We start from the raw sequence: 13,070 nt of genomic DNA, 5'->3' as shown, positions 1-13,070 counted from the left end.
ATGAGGCTTAACTTTTTCGATCACCGAACTTTGTTTTGGCCACCAAATCGTCAATTTTAGTCCGAATTGGCTCATTTTTTGTGGGCATGCTCCACTTGAGCCATAGTTGGGGATAAAATAAAAAAATCTGGCACAGCGAACCATTTTTGACAAGTTTTCACCAATTTCCAAAAAAAAGTATCCGCGCTCGATGAGGCTTAACTTTTTCGATCACCGAACTTTGTTTTGGCCACCAAATCGTCAATTTTAGTCCGAAATGGCTCATTTTTTGTGGGCATGCTCCACTTTAGCCATAGTTGGGGATAAAATAAAAAATCTGGCACAGCGAACCATTTCTGACAAGTTTTCACCAATTTCCAAAAAAGTATCCGCGCTCGATGAGGCTTAACTTTTTCGATCACCGAACTTTGTTTTGGCCACCAAATCGTCAATTTTAGTCCGAATTGGCTCATTTTTTGTGGGCATGCTCCACTTGAGCCGTAGTTGGGGATAAAATAAAAAAATCTGGCACAGCGAACCATTTTTGACAAGTTATCAACAATTTCCAAAAAAAGTATCCGCGCTCGATAAGGCTTAACTTTTTCGATCACCGAACTTTGTTTTGGCCACCAAATCGTCAATTTTAGTCCGAATTGGCTCATTTTTTGTGGGCATGCTCCACTTAAGCCATAGTTGGGGATAAAATAAACAAAATCTGGCACAGCGAACCATTTTGGACAAGTTTTTACCAATTTCCAAAAAAGTATCCGCGCTCGATGAGGCTTAACTTTTTCGATCACCGAGGCTTTTTGAGGCTCTAAAATGTGTAAATATCGAATAAAAGTATTCTATGAGGTTTGAATACTCAAAAGAAAAAGCCTACAACACCTGGTGTTCCCAAGCGGTCACCCATCCAAGTACTAACCAGGCCCAATGTTGCTTAACTTCGGTGATCGGACGAGAAACGGTGCATTCAACATGGTACGGTCGTAGGCATTTGCGTAAGTGGGGGCGAATTTATATACAACAGTATTGTATTGTAGTGTTATATTCATATACAGGATCACTTTAACTCGCCGCCTTGCGGTTTGCAAAATAGTCACTTAATACATGCAATTTTAGCCACGTTTGTGTTATAATTTATGCAATTCGTAGCCATACAGTGTATTATGACCAACGCACAAACTTTTTGCTTCCAACCTTCCACAATACAGTGGAACGGCCCCAAAACAAGGGAGAGATGAATTGGGTCCGAGGAACCTGTTCAACCGGACATTGAACCGGAGGCATGACTTCAGTGGGTTTAGGCCGGTACTTGGGAAAATCATAGCTCAATTGCTTTTAGCCTAATTGTTGTGCTAAACTTATTAAATAGGTAAGTATCAACTCTATTTGATAAGTTTTATTTGAATGCACTCTGCGTTAGCGGAGTGCAGCCTAAAGAATGGAACTCAGCGATTTGCACTAACGTAAAAGTTAGTTTAATAAAGGGAAATTTTACAATTAGTATTGATGTTTCCGAGACAGTTCCAAATACCAAATATACAGTAAACGCAAGCAGGGGAACTATTAGAATGGCCTTTACAAGTATATGGGGTGTGTTTGGAGCAATGGTTATTGCTGAAATTGTCATTTACAAAAAGTATCCGCGCTCGATGAGGCTTAACTTTTTCGATCACCGAACTTTGTTTTGGCCACCAAATCGTCAATTTTAGTCCGAATTGGCTCATTTTTTGTGGGTATGCTCCACATGAGCCGTAGTTAGGGATAAAATAAAAAAACCTGGCACAGCGAACCATTTCTGACAAGTTTTCACCAATTTCCAAAAAAGTATCCGCGCTCGATGAGGCTTAACTTTTTCGATCACCGAACTTTGTTTTGGCCACCAAATCGTCAATTTTAGTCCGAAATGGCCCATTTTTTGTGGGCATGCTCCACTTGAGCCTTAGTTGGGGATAAAATAAAAAAATTTGGCACAGCGAACCATTTTTGACAAGTTTTTACCAATTTCCAAAAAAGTATCCGCGCTCGATGAGGCTTAACTTTTTCGATCACCGAACTTTGTTTTGGCCACCAAATCGTCAATTTTAGTCCGAATTGGCTCATTTTATGTGGGCATGCTCCACTTGAGCCTTAGTTGGGGATAAAATAAAAAAATTTGGCACAGCGAACCATTTTTGACAAGTTTTTACTAATTTCCAAAAAAGTATCCGCGCTCGATGAGGCTTAACTTTTTCGATCACCGAACTTTGTTTTGGCCACCAAATCGTCAATTTTAGTCCGAATTGGCTCATTTTTTGTGGGCATGCTCCACTTGAGCCTTAGTTGGGGATAAAATAAAAAAATTTGGCACAGCGAACCATTTTTGACAAGTTTTTACCAATTTCCAAAAAAGTATCCGCGCTCGATGAGGCTTAACTTTTTCGATCACCGAACTTTGTTTTGGCCACCAAATCGTCAATTTTAGTCCGAATTGGCTCATTTTTTGTGGGCATGCTCCACTTGAGCCTTAGTTGGGGATAAAATAAAAAAATTTGGCACAGCGAACCATTTTTGACAAGTTTTTACCAATTTCCAAAAAAGTATCCGCGCTCGATGAGGCTTAACTTTTTCGATCACCGAACTTTGTTTTGGCCACCAAATCGTCAATTTTAGTCCGAATTGGCTCATTTTCTGTGGGCATGCTCCACTTGAGCCTTAGTTGGGGATAAAATAAAAAAATTTGGCACAGCGAACCATTTTTGACAAGTTTTTACCAATTTCCAAAAAAGTATCCGCGCTCGATGAGGCTTAACTTTTTCGATCACCGAACTTTGTTTTGGCCACCAAATCGTCAATTTTAGTCCGAATTGGCTCATTTTTTGTGGGTATGCTCCACTTGAGCCGTAGTTGGGGATAAAATAAAAAAATCTGGCACAGCGAACCATTTTTGACAAGTTTTCAACAATTTCCAAAAAAGTATCCGCGCTCGATGAGGCTTAACTTTTTCGATCACCGAACTTTGTTTTGGCCACCAAATCGTCAATTTTTGTCCGAATTGGCTCATTTTTTGTGGGCATGCTCCACTTGAGCCATAGTTGGGGATAAAATAAAAAAATCTGGCACAGCGAACCATTTTTGACAAGTTTTCACCAATTTCCAAAAAAAGTATCCGCGCTCGATGAGGCTTAACTTTTTCGATCACCGAACTTTGTTTTGGCCACCGAATCGTCAATTTTAGTCCGAAATGGCTCATTTTTTGTGGGCATGCTCCACTTGAGCCATAGTTGGGGATAAAATAAAAAAATCTGGCACATCGAACCATTTTTGACAAGTTTTCACCAATTTCCAAAAAAGTATCCGCGCTCGATGAGGCTTAACTTTTTCGATCACCGAACATTGTTTTGGCCACCAAATCGTCAATTTTAGTCCGAATTGGCTCATTTTTTGTGGGCATGCTCCACTTGAGCCATAGTTGGGGATAAAATAAAAAAAATCTGGCACAGCGAACCATTTTTGACAAGTTTTCACTAATTTCCAAAAAAGTATCCGCGCTCGATGAGGCTTAACTTTTTCGATCACCGAACTTTGTTTTGGCCACCAAATCGTCAATTTTAGTCCGAATTGGCTCATTTTTTGTGGGTATGCTCCACTTGAGCCGTAGTTGGGGATAAAATAAAAAAATCTGGCACAGCGAACCATTTTTGACAAGTTTTCAACAATTTCCAAAAAAGTATCCGCGCTCGATGAGGCTTAACTTTTTCGATCACCGAACTTTGTTTTGGCCACCAAATCGTCAATTTTTGTCCGAATTGGCTCATTTTTTGTGGGCATGCTCCACTTGAGCCATAGTTGGGGATAAAATAAAAAAATCTGGCACAGCGAACCATTTTTGACAAGTTTTCACCAATTTCCAAAAAAAGTATCCGCGCTCGATGAGGCTTAACTTTTTCGATCACCGAACTTTGTTTTGGCCACCAAATCGTCAATTTTAGTCCGAAATGGCTCATTTTTTGTGGGCATGCTCCACTTGAGCCATAGTTGGGGATAAAATAAAAAAATCTGGCACATCGAACCATTTTTGACAAGTTTTCACCAATTTCCAAAAAAGTATCCGCGCTCGATGAGGCTTAACTTTTTCGATCACCGAACATTGTTTTGGCCACCAAATCGTCAATTTTAGTCCGAATTGGCTCATTTTTTGTGGGCATGCTCCACTTGAGCCATAGTTGGGGATAAAATAAAAAAAATCTGGCACAGCGAACCATTTTTGACAAGTTTTCACTAATTTCCAAAAAAGTATCTGCGCTCGATGAGGCTTAACTTTTTCGATCACCGAACTTTGTTTTGGCCACCAAATCGTCAATTTTAGTCCGAATTGGCTCATTTTTTGTGGGCATGCTCCACTTGAGCCATAGTTGGGGATAAAATAAAAAAAATCTGGCACAGCGAACCATTTTGGACAAGTTTTTACCAATTTCCAAAAAAAGTATCCGCGCTCGATGAGGCTTAACTTTTTCGATCACCGAGGCTTTTTGAGGCTCTAAAGTGTGTAAATATCGAATAAAAGTATTCTATGAGGTTTGAATACTCAAAATAAAAAGCCTACAACACCTGGTGTTCCCAAGCGGTCACCCATCCAAGTACTAACCAGGCCCAATGTTGCTTAATTTCGGTGATCGGACGAGAACCGGTGCATTCAACATGGTATGGTCGTAGGCATTTGCGTAAGTGGGGGCGAATTTATATACAACAGTAGTGTATTGTAGTCTTATATTCATATACAGGATCACTTTAACTCGCCGCCTTGCGGTTTGCAAAATAGTCACTTAATACATGCAGTTTTAGCCACGTTTGTGTTATAATTTATGCAATTCGTAGCCATACAGTGTATTATGACCAACACACAATCTTTTTGCTTCCAACCTTCCACAATACAGTGGAACGGCCCCAAAACAAGGGAGAGATGAATTGGGTCCGAGGAACCTGTTCAACCGGACATTGAACCGGAGGCAAGACTTCAGTGGGTTTAGGCCGGTACTTGGGAAAATCATAGCTCAATTGCTTTTAGCCTAATTGTTGTGATAAACTTATTAAATAGGTAAGTATCAACTCTATTTGATAAGTTTTATTTGAATGCACTCTGCGTTAGCGGAGTGCAGCCTAAAGAATGGAACTCAGCGATTTGCACTAAACTAAAAGTTAGTTTAATAAAGGGAAATTTTACAATTAGTATTGATGTTTCCGAGACAGTTCCAAATACCAAATATACAGTAAACGCAAGCAGGGGAACTATTAGAATGGCCTTTACAAGTATATGGGGTGTGTTTGGAGCAATGGTTATTGCTGAAATTGTCATTTACAAAAAGTATCCGCGCTCGATGAGGCTTAACTTTTTCGATCACCGAACTTTGTTTTGACCACCAAATCGTCAATTTTAGTCCGAATTGGCTCATTTTCTGTGGGTATGCTCCACTTAAGCCGTAGTTAGGGATAAAATAAAAAAATCTGGCACAGCGAATCATTTCTGACAAGTTTTCACCAATTTCCAAAAAAGTATCCGCGCTCGATGAGGCTTAACTTTTTCGATCACCGAACTTTGTTTTGGCCACCAAATCGTCAATTTTAGTCTGAAATGGCTCATTCTTTGTGGGCATGCTCCACTTGAGCCATAGTTGGGGATACAATAAAAAAAAATTGCACAGCGAACCATTTTTGACAAGTTTTCACCAATTTCCAAAAAAGTATCCGCGCTCGATGAGGCTTAACTTTTTCGATCACCGAACTTTGTTTTGGCCACCAAATCGTCAATTTTAGTCCGAATTGGCTCATTTTTTGTGGGTATGCTCCACTTGAGCCGTAGTTGGGGATTAAAAAAAAAATCTGGCACAGCGAACCATTTTTGACAAGTTTTCAACGATTTCCAAAAAAGTATCCGCGCTCGATGAGGCTTAACTTTTTCGATCACCGAACTTTGTTTTGGCCACCAAATCGTCAATTTTAGTCCGAATTGGCTCATTTTTTGTGGGCATGCTCCACTTGAGCCATAGTTGGGGATAAAATAAAAAAATCTGGCACAGCGAACCATTTTTGACAAGTTTTCACCAATTTCCAAAAAAGTATCCGCGCTCGATGAGGCTTAACTTTTTCGATCACCGAACTTTGTTTTGGCCACCAAATCGTCAATTTTAGTCCGAAATGGCTCATTTTTTGTGGGCATGCTCCACTTGAGCCATAGTTGGGGATAAGATAAAAAAATCTGGCACAGCGAACCATTTTTGACAAGTTTTCACCAATTTCCAAAAAAGTATCCGCGCTCGATGAGGCTTAACTTTTTCGATCACCGAACTTTGTTTTGGCCACCAAATCGTCAATTTTAGTCCGAATTGGCTCATTTTTTGTGGGCATGCTCCACTTGAGCCGTAGTTGGGGATAAAATGAAAAAATCTGGCACGGCGAACCATTTTTGACAAGTTTTCACCAATTTCCAAAAAAGTATCCGCGCTCGATGAGGCTTAACTTTTTCGATCACCGAACTTTGTTTTGGCCACCAAATCGTCAATTTTAGTCCGAAATGGCTCATTTTTTGTGGGCATGCTCCACTTGAGCCATAGTTGGGGATAAAATAAATAAATCTGGCACAGCGAACCATTTTTGACAAGTTTTCACCAATTTCCAAAAAAGTATCCGCGCTCGATGAGGCTTAACTTTTTCGATCACCGAACTTTGTTTTGGCCACCAAATCGTCAGTTTTAGTCCGAATTGGCTCATTTTTTGTGGGCATGCTCCACTTGAGCCGTAGTTGGGGATAAAATAAAAAAATCTGGCACAGCGAACCATTTTTGACAAGTTTTCACCAATTTCCAAAAAAGTATCCGCGCTCGATGAGGCTTAACTTTTTCGATCACCGAACTTTGTTTTGGCCACCAAATCGTCAATTCTAGTCCGAATTGGCTCATTTTTTGTGGGCATGCTCCACTTGAGCCATAGTTGGGGATAAAATAAAAAAATCTGGCACAGCGAACCATTTTTGACAAGTTTTCACCAATTTCCAAAAAAGTATCCGCGCTCGATGAGGCTTAACTTTTTCGATCACCGAACATTGTTTTGGCCACCAAATCGTCAATTTTAGTCCGAATTGGCTCATTTTTTGTGGGCATGCTCCACTTGAGCCATAGTTGGGGATAAAATAAAAAAATCTGGCACAGCGAACCCTTTTTGACAAGTTTTCACCAATTTCCAAAAAAGTATCCGCGCTCGATGAGGCTTAACTTTTTCGATCACCGAACTTTGTTTTGGCCACCAAATGTTCAATTTTAGTCCGAATTGGCTCATTTTTTGTGGGTATGCTCCACGTGAGCCGTAGTTGGGGATAAAATGAAAAAATCTGGCACAGTGAACCATTTTTGACAAGTTTTTGAACAATTTCCAAAAAAGTATCCGCGCTCGATGAGGCTTAACTTTTTCGATCACCGAACTTTGTTTTGGCCACCAAATCGTCAATTTTAGTCCGAATTGGCTCATTTTTTGTGGGCATGCTCCACTTGAGCCATAATTGGGGATAAAACAAAAAAATCTGGCACAGCGAACCATTTTTGACAAGTTTTCACCAATTTCCAAAAAAGTATCCGCGCTCGATGAGGCTTAACTTTTTCGATCACCGAACTTTGTTTTGGCCACCAAATCGTCAATTTTAGTCCAAATTGGCTCATTTTTTGTGGGTATGCTCCACGTGAGCCGTAGTTGAGGATAAAATAAAAAAATCTGGCACAGCGAACCATTTTTGACAAGTTTTCAACAATTTCCAAAAAAGTATCCGCGCTCGATCGGGCTTAACTTTTTCGATCACCGAACTTTGTTTTGGCCACCAAATCGTCAATTTTAGTCCGAATTGGCTCATTTTTTGTGGGCATGCTCCACTTGAGCCATGGTTGAGGATAAAATAAAAAAATCTGGCACAGCGAACCACTTTTGACAAGTTTTCAACAATTTCCAAAAAAGTATCCGCGCTCGATGAGGCTTAACTTTTTCGATCACCGATCTTTGTTTTGGCCACCAAATCGTCAATTTTAGTCCGAATTGGCTCATTTTTTGTGGGCATGCTCCACTTGAGCCATAGTTGGGGATAAAAAAAAAATCTGGCACAGCGAACCATTTTTGACAAGTTTTCACGAATTTCCAAAAAAGTATCCGCGCTCGATGAGGCTTAACTTTTTCGATCACCGAACTTTGTTTTGGCCACCAAATCGTCAATTTTAGTCCGAATTGGCTCATTTTTTGTGGGCATGCTCCACTTGAGCCATAGTTGGGGATAAAATAAAAAAATCTGGCACAGCGAACCATTTTTGACAAGTTTTCACTAATTTCCAAAAAAGTATCCGCGCTCGATGAGGCTTAACTTTTTCGATCACCGAACTTTGTTTTGGCCACCAAATCGTCAATTTTAGTCCGAATTGGCTCATTTTTTGTGGGCATGCTCCACTTGAGCCATAGTTGGGGATAAAATAAAAAAAATCTGGCACAGCGAACCATTTTTGACAAGTTTTCACCAATTTCCAAAAAAGTATCCGCGCTCGATGAGGCTTAACTTTTTCGATCACCGAACTTTGTTTTGGCCACCAAATCGTCAATTTTAGTCCGAATTGGCTCATTTTTTGTGGGCATGCTCCACTTGAGCCATAGTTGGGGACAAAATAAAAAAAATCTGGCACAGCGAACCATTTTTGACAAGTTTTCACCAATTTCCAAAAAAGTATCCGCGCTCGATGAGGCTTAACTTTTTCGATCACCGAACTTTGTTTTGGCCACCAAATCGTCAATTTTAGTCCGAATTGGCTCATTTTTTGTTGGTATGCTCCACTTGAGCCGTAGTTGGGGATAAAATAAAAAAATCTGGCACAGCGAACCATTTTTGGCAATTTTTCAACAATTTCCAAAAAAGTATCCGCGCTCGATGAGGCTTAACTTTTTCGATCACCGAACTTTGTTTTGGCCACCAAATCGTCAATTTTAGTCCGAATTGGCTCATTTTTTGTGGGTATGCTCCACTTGAGCCGTAGTTGGGGATAAAATAAAAAAATCTGGCACAGCGAACCATTTTTGACAAGTTTTCAACAATTTCCAAAAAAGTATCCGCGCTCGATGAGGCTTAACTTTTTCGATCACCGAACTTTGTTTTGGCCACCAAATCGGCAATTTTTTTCCGAATTGGCTCATTTTTTGTGGGCATGCTCCACTTGAGCCATAGTTGGGGATAAAATAAAAAAATCTGGCACAGCGAACCATTTTTGACAAGTTTTCACCAATTTCCAAAAAAGTATCCGCGCTCGATGAGGCTTAACTTTTTCGATCACCGAACTTTGTTTTGGCCACCAAATCGTCAATTTTAGTCCGAATTGGCTCATTTTTTGTGGGTATGCTCCACTTGAGCCGTAGTTGGGGATGAAATAAAAAAATCTGGCACAGCGAACCATTTTTGACAAGTTTTCACCAATTTCCAAAAAAGTATCCGCGCTCGATGAGGCTTAACTTTTTCGATCACCAAACTTTGTTTTGGCCACCAAATCGTCAATTTTAGTCCGAATTGGCTCATTTTTTGTGGGCATGCTCCACTTGAGCCATAGTTGGGGATAAAATAAAAAAATCTGGCACAGCGAACCATTTTTGACAAGTTTTCACCAATTTCCAAAAAAAGTATCCACGCTCGATGAGGCTTAACTTTTTCGATCACCGAACTTTGTTTTGGCCACCAAATCGTCAATTTTAGTCCGAAATGGCTCATTTTTTGTGGGCATGCTCCACTTGAGCCAGAGTTGGGGATAAAATAAAAAAAATCTGGCACAGCGAACCATTTTTGACAAGTTTTCACCAATTTCCAAAAAAATATCCGCGCTCGATGAGGCTTAACTTTTTCGATCACCGAACTTTGTTTTGGACACCAAATCGTCAATTTTAGTCCGAATTAGCTCATTTTTTGTGGGCATGCTCCACTTGAGCCATAGTTGGGGATAAAATAAAAAATCTGGCACAGCGAACCATTTTTGACAAGTTTTCACCAATTTCCAAAAAAGTATCCGCGCTGGATGAGGCTTAACTTTTTCGAACACCGAACTTTGTTTTGGCCACCAAATCGTCAATTTTAGTCCGAAATGGCTCATTTTTTGTGGGCATGCTCCACTTGAGCCATAGTTGGGGATAAAATAAAAAAATTTGGCACAGCGAACCATTTTTGACAAGTTTTCACCAATTTCCAAAAAAGTATCCGCGCTCGATGAGGCTTAACTTTTTCGATCACCGAACTTTGTTTTGGCCACCAAATCGTCAATTTTAGTCCGAATTGGCTCATTTTTGTGGGTATGCTCCACTTGAGCCGTAGTTGGGGATAAAATAAAAAAATCTGGCACAGCGAACCATTTTCGACAAGTTTTCAACAATTTCCAAAAAAAGTATCCGCGCTCGATGAGGCTTAACTTTTTCGATCACCAAACTTTGTTTTGGCCACCAAATCGTCAATTTTAGTCCGAATTGGCTCATTTTTTGTGGGCATGCTCCGCTTGAGCCATAGTTGGGGATAAAATAAAAAAATCGGGCACAGCGAACCGTTTTTGACAAGTTTTCACCATTTTCCAAAAAAGTATCCGCGCTCGATGAGGCTTAACTTTTTCGATCACCGAACTTTGTTTTGGCAACCAAATCGTCAATTTTAGTCCGAAATGGCCCATTTTTTGTGAGCATGCTCCACTTGAGCCAGAGTTGGGGATAAAATAAAAAAATCTGGCACAGCGAACCATTTTTGACAAGTTTTCACCAACTTCCAAAAAAATATCCGCGCTCGATGAGGCTTAACTTTTTCGATCACCGAACTTTGTTTTGGCCACCAAATCGTCAATTTTAGTTCGAATTGGCTCATTTTTTGTGGGCATGCTCCACTTGAGCCATAGTTGGGGATAAAACAAAAAAATCTGGCACAGCGAACCATTTTTGACAAGTTTTCACCATTTTCCAAAAAAGTATCCGCGCTCGATGAGGCTTAACTTTTTCGATCACCGAACTTTGTTTTGGCCACCAAATCGTCAATTTTAGTCCGAATTGGCTCATTTTTTGTGGGCATGCTCCACTTGAGCCATAGTTGGGGATAAAACAAAAAAATCTGGCACAGCGAACCATTTTTGACAAGTTTTCACCAATTTCCAAAAAAGTATCCGCGCTCAATGAGGCTTAACTTTTTCGATCACCGATCTTTGTTTTGGCCACCAAATCGTCAATTTTAGTCCGAATTGGCTCATTTTTTGTGGGCATGCTCCACTTGAGCCATAGTTGGGGATAAAATAAAAAAAATCTGGCACAGCAAACCATTTTTGTCAAGTTTTCACCAATTTCCAAAAAAGTATCCGCGCTCGATGAGGCTTAACTTTTTCGATCACCGAACTTTGTTTTGGCCACCAAATCGTCAATTTTAGTCCGAATTGGCTCATTTTTTGTGGGCATGCTCCACTTGAGCCATAGTTGGGGATAAAATAAAAAAATCTGGCACAGCGAACCTTTTTTGACAAGTTTTCACCAATTTCCAAAAAAGTATCCGTGCTCTATGAGGCTTAACTTTTTCGATCACCGAACTTTGTTTTGGCCACCAAATCGTCAATTTTAGTCCGAATTGGCTCATTTTTTGTGGGCATGCTCCACTTGAGCCATAGTTGGGGATAAAATAAAAAAATCTGGCACAGCGAACCATTTTAGACAAGTTTTCACTAATTTCCAAAAAAGTATCTGCGCTCGATGAAGCTTAACTTTTTCGATCACCGAACTTTGTTTTGGCCACCAAATCGTCAATTTTAGTCCGAATTGGCTCATTTTTTGTGGGCATGCTCCACTTGAGCCATAGTTGGGGATAAAATAAAAAAATCGGGCACAGCGAACCGTTTTTGACAAGTTTTCACCATTTTCCAAAAAAGTATCCGCGCTCGATGAGGCTTAACTTTTTCGATCACCGAACTTTGTTTTGGCCACCAAATCGTCAATTTTAGTCCGAAATGGCCCATTTTTTGTGAGCATGCTCCACTTGAGCCAGAGTTGGGGATAAAATAAAAAAATCTGGCACAGCGAACCATTTTTGACAAGTTTTCACCAACTTCCAAAAAAATATCCGCGCTCGATTAGGCTTAACTTTTTCGATCACCGAACTTTGTTTTGGCCACCAAATCGTCAATTTTAGTCCGAAATGGCTCATTTTTTGTGGGCATGCTCCACTTGAGCCATAGTTGGGGATAAAATAAAAAAAATCTGGCACAGCAAACCATTTTTGTCAAGTTTTCACCAATTTCCAAAAAAGTATCCGCGCTCGATGAGGCTTAACTTTTTCGATCACCGAACTTTGTTTTGGCCACCAAATCGTCAATTTTAGTCCGAATTGGCTCATTTTTTGTTGGTATGCTCCACTTGAGCCGTAGTTGGGGATAAAATAAAAAAATCTGGCACAGCGAACCATTTTTGGCAATTTTTCACCAATTTCCAAAAAAGTATCCGCGCTCGATGAGGCTTAACTTTTTCGATCACCGAACTTTGTTTTGGCCACCAAATCGTCAATTTTAGTCCGAATTGGCTCATTTTTTGTTGGTATGCTCCACTTGAGCCGTAGTTGGGGATAAAATAAAAAAATCTGGCACAGCGAACCATTTTTGGCAATTTTTCAACAATTTCCAAAAAAGTATCCGCGCTCGATGAGGCTTAACTTTTTCGATCACCGAACTTTGTTTTGGCCACCAAATCGTCAATTTTAGTCCGAATTGGCTCATTTTTTGTGGGTATGCTCCACTTGAGCCGTAGTTGGGGATAAAATAAAAAAATCTGGCACAGCGAACCATTTTTGACAAGTTTTCAACAATTTCCAAAAAAGTATCCGCGCTCGATGAGGCTTAACTTTTTCGATCACCGAACTTTGTTTTGGCCACCAAATCGGCAATTTTATTCCGAATTGGCTCATTTTTTGTGGGCATGCTCCACTTGAGCCATAGTTGGGGATAAAATAAAAAAATCTGGCACAGCGAACCATTTTTGACAAGTTTTCACCAATTTCCAAAAAAGTATCCGCGCTCGATGAGGCTTAACTTTTTCGA

At 40.1% G+C, this 13,070-nt stretch overlaps 2 non-coding genes across 2 annotated transcripts; both read right to left on the bottom strand.

Annotated features, from left to right (window-relative positions):
* Nucleotides 1-855: 855 nt before the first annotated feature.
* On the bottom strand, nucleotides 856-974 carry LOC142347222 (5S ribosomal RNA). Its single transcript, XR_012760236.1, has one exon. It is a non-coding gene; the product is annotated as a 5S ribosomal RNA (ribosomal RNA).
* Nucleotides 975-4,560: 3,586 nt separating this feature from the next.
* Nucleotides 4,561-4,679, bottom strand: LOC142347083 (5S ribosomal RNA). Its single transcript, XR_012760107.1, has one exon. It is a non-coding gene; the product is annotated as a 5S ribosomal RNA (ribosomal RNA).
* Between the last annotated feature and the right edge of the window lie 8,391 nt (nucleotides 4,680-13,070).

The sequence above is a fragment of the Convolutriloba macropyga genome, chromosome 9, assembly GCF_964194025.1.
Source record: "Convolutriloba macropyga chromosome 9, txConMacr16.3, whole genome shotgun sequence".
NCBI lineage: Eukaryota > Metazoa > Xenacoelomorpha > Acoela > Convolutidae > Convolutriloba > Convolutriloba macropyga.
The sequence above is the reverse complement of the archived record's forward strand: the minus strand, read 5'-3'. Positions and strand labels throughout refer to the sequence as shown.